Source organism: Etheostoma spectabile, chromosome 22 (assembly GCF_008692095.1).
Source record: "Etheostoma spectabile isolate EspeVRDwgs_2016 chromosome 22, UIUC_Espe_1.0, whole genome shotgun sequence".
Lineage (NCBI taxonomy): Eukaryota > Metazoa > Chordata > Actinopteri > Perciformes > Percidae > Etheostoma > Etheostoma spectabile.
In genome coordinates this window covers 9,983,951-9,987,616 of record NC_045754.1, presented here as the reverse complement: position 1 = coordinate 9,987,616, position 3,666 = coordinate 9,983,951, and the positions used below count along the sequence as shown (strand labels likewise).

The following is a 3,666-nucleotide window of genomic DNA, read 5'->3' as shown; positions in this document are numbered from 1 at the left end:
GACAAAATGTTGCTGTTATTTTCAGCACGAGCCGCTTTACAAACGGCGCCCCATATACATAGGCCCTCACAGATATATATATCACACTTTCCAGTCCCACGGTGAGGTAATATCTTATGTAAAAGCAGTAAAAATCCACCTAAATCTGAGACATTCCTAAAAGCCTCTGTGGCCAATTAGCTGGTCAGTTTTCAGACATTTCCATATTCTCTCGAAAAGTGAAAGAACGCACAACTTTTGCCAAGGAAACCCTGCTGTTGTCTACTCTGTACTGGCCCGACACTGCTCCCTGGGCGTGAATCCCAAAGCCTGGAAAACTGGGAATTCCAGGTCACGGTTTCACCATGGGAGATTAGCTCACCACTAGCACACACAAGCTCAGTATTTTCTAGGAATAATTACAGTCTTCTGTGTAATTCTCCAGTCTCTGCCATTTCTCGTTTTTTATGTGCTAGTTTTAGCACACCAGCAAGGCAAGGCAAGGCAGCTTTATTTGTATAGCACATTTCAGCAACACAAGGCAATTCAAAGTGCTTTACCAAAATCATTAAACAGATAAAACACAAGTAAAAACAGTTAAAGTCATAAGCATTAAAAATCAATAAGACACATGAATGACAGTTAAAACAAAATAGAAACATTAGGACACATAAAACACAAGATAAAAGTTACAGTGCAGCATAAGAAGAAATGAGCATTAATTTAAAGAAAGGCAGCATCAAAAGAAAGGTCTTCAGCCTTGATTTAAAAGAACTGAGAGTAGCGCGGATCTACAGGTTTCTGGGAGTTTATTCCAGATATGAGGAGCATAGAACGGAAAGCTGCTTCACCCTGTTTAGTTCTGACTCTGGGGACAAAAGTAGACCTGTCCCAGATGACCTGAGAGGTCTGGGGGGGTCATAGTGTAGTAGCAGATCAGAAATGTATTTTGGACCTAAACCGTTAGGGATTTACAAACTAGCAAGAGTACTTTGAAATCAATTCTTTGAGACACAGGAAGCCAGTGTAAAGACTTCAGAACTGGAGAACAGCAGGTCAGGTTTCCACTCAACACATGAAATATTGCAGCATCTAATTAGTTGAATGGCAGAAATATATATATTTTTTAATTTGTCCAATACTTGTTTATGTTTATTACCTGCACAATATTAATTTATCTTAATTGATTTTATTCTGGTTGTATTGCTTATTGTTTTGATTGTCTCATGCTTTTCTTTGCCTATGTAAATCACTTTGAATTGCCTCTGTGTTTGAAATCTGCTATATAAATAAAGTTGCCTTGTATGCCCTATTCAGTATGTACAGCTGCTAACATGGTTGTGGACTTCTTAGTCTTGTTTTTACCGCAGCCACAAATATACTAAGATGTTTAGGACATTTGCAGGGATAAAGGCTTTAAATACCAAGGACAAATTAACGCATTACAAAAACACAGATTTATAAGCCATCTGCAAAATAGTAAGTATACTGTACTGCATGGTGTGCCACATACTTCTAAGTCTTTTATTCATGATTAACTTTCATGCATTTCATTGACTCTGCTAGGTTCACATATAAGCACTGTCCACCACTGCTGTATCAAGGCAAGCAGGAAAGCCTAGCAAGCCAATGGGGGAATGGAGTAGGGCCGGCTGTCTTCAATTAGCTGGAGTTTCCGTGAGGAGTGTCTGGGACTGGCCACTCAGTCCGTTAGACGGAGTCCCATCCGGCTGGGTCTCCACATTCCATCCAGAGCGGAATTACGTTCCACCCCATTTCAGACGTAAAACAGTGGTTTGGTTCTCCATATTAGAAACATGTGAGAGGAGTGTCATAGAAGGAATGGCGTGTCACGTCAGCCGGGGTCCTCTCAAGGTCAGTACAGGCTGTAGTTACTGGACTGGCCTCTGTGAGCTAAAACTCTGATTTTAACAGTACTCATTCATTTCAACATGCTTAGTTTGACCACAATAATTTAACACAAACATGTGTTGCCAGTGATACTCCACCACACTGAATGGTTTGTTTTCATGCAAACACCTTACACATGGGGCTTAGGTTGTCTAATGTGGAGTTTCAACAGCTGGTCCTACACTGATCCACTCATCAGTGAAATTTAAAGCTTGCCCAGTTGTACTTTAAAGGTTGATTCAGCCTACTGTAGCTTGCAAACCCCAGGCATGCAAACAGGTCATGGGTGAAAAAAAGTGAGAAGGATTAAGCGGACCCCTGACCATCTAGGGGGGTCCGGGGGTGTGCTTTTTCCCCCCCCATACATTTTAAAGTTTAACATCAATCTGGTGCACTTTGAGAGCAAAATTAAAAGGCTCAATCTGTGTAGAATCTGTGCTTTTTTAAACAATGTGTTCTTGTAAGCGATTTACCCATAAAACACATTTTTGTATAGCGTACATTTGAATCATCCAAACATTTAATATTAACTTTGTGAAACAAGAACCTTAAGCACTCATTCGCTGAAAAGTCAAAGGATGAAAATCTCATTCTGAAGAAAAGAATTTCATTCACACGTTATTAGACCGTTCTGTGAGACAGCAAAGTCAAGATGATGTCAAAAGCATCATTTCAACCTAACAAACCATTAGACATAATTTTTAATCTCAGTCTATTGATCCAGCAGATCAAATAAATTAACAGCTAATCCAGCTCACTGTCTGAAATTAAACAGACAACTTGTCATGGTGGACAATAATAATATATTCTTTTCTACCTCTCCCTACCTCACTTTTGACAAACTTGGCACCATGATTTTCCTGCAGACCCTGCAGCCTGTGAAGGCGCACTTAGAGCAGTACTCGTATTTTCGTTTCAAAGATTAACTTTTTGTTTGTCGTTTAAGTTAGTTAAAGGTCCCATGGCATGAAAAATTCCCTTTATGAGTTTTTTTTAACGTTAATATGAGTTCCCCCAGCCTGCCTATGAGCCCCCAGTGGCTAGAAATGTGATAGGTGTAAACCGATCCCTGGGTATCCTGCTCTGCTTTTGAGAAAAGGCAGAAAGCTCAAATGGACCGAGCTGGAATCTTGCTCCTTCTGAGGTCATAAGGAGCAAGGTTACCTCCCCGCCCAGAGAATTTGGCCCACCCATGAGAGAGAGAGACATTATGACGTTCAAATGAGCAAAGTGGCAGTTGGTCAAGGCACACCCCCACCCTCCACCACCAAATTGTGTGGATTGGCTGCTTTTTTTTTGTTTCATTTATTGGTATATTGGTACTGAATATTTCTTTTATTTTTTGATTAATCGATTATCAGCTGCTGATTAATCTGTAAATCAACTACTTGTTTGAGCTCTGCAGTAGCTGAACTGCATACAAGCTTTGTGTCATTGGTGGCAACTACTGACATTTGAGCCGTAATACCACGTAATTATGTCACATTAGAGAAGTATATCTTCACACTATTAAAATGCACCGACCTTTCTGTATTGACATATCACTGTTTTAGTCAATCTAAGGCTGCTGTGGCTCACTGAGCTTAGAACGTTTTGTCCAATGTGCTTCTGTCTAACATTTGGGCATGACATTTTAACTAATTTCTGACAATAAATAAATAAAAACACATCTCAAAACTTTATTTCTGAGCCTTAGGGTGTTGAAGCATTTTCTCTCTGCATGAAAATGGTGTATTTATGCATATATGAGTGTGTGTGTGTGTGTGTGTGTGTGTG

At 39.9% G+C, this 3,666-nt stretch overlaps 1 protein-coding gene across 3 annotated transcripts in view; it reads right to left on the bottom strand.

The window, feature by feature from the left end:
* cacnb2a (calcium channel, voltage-dependent, beta 2a) overlaps nucleotides 1-3,666 on the bottom strand; it is a 69,177-nt gene that overhangs the window by 53,844 nt on the left and 11,667 nt on the right. The window lies entirely within an intron of this gene.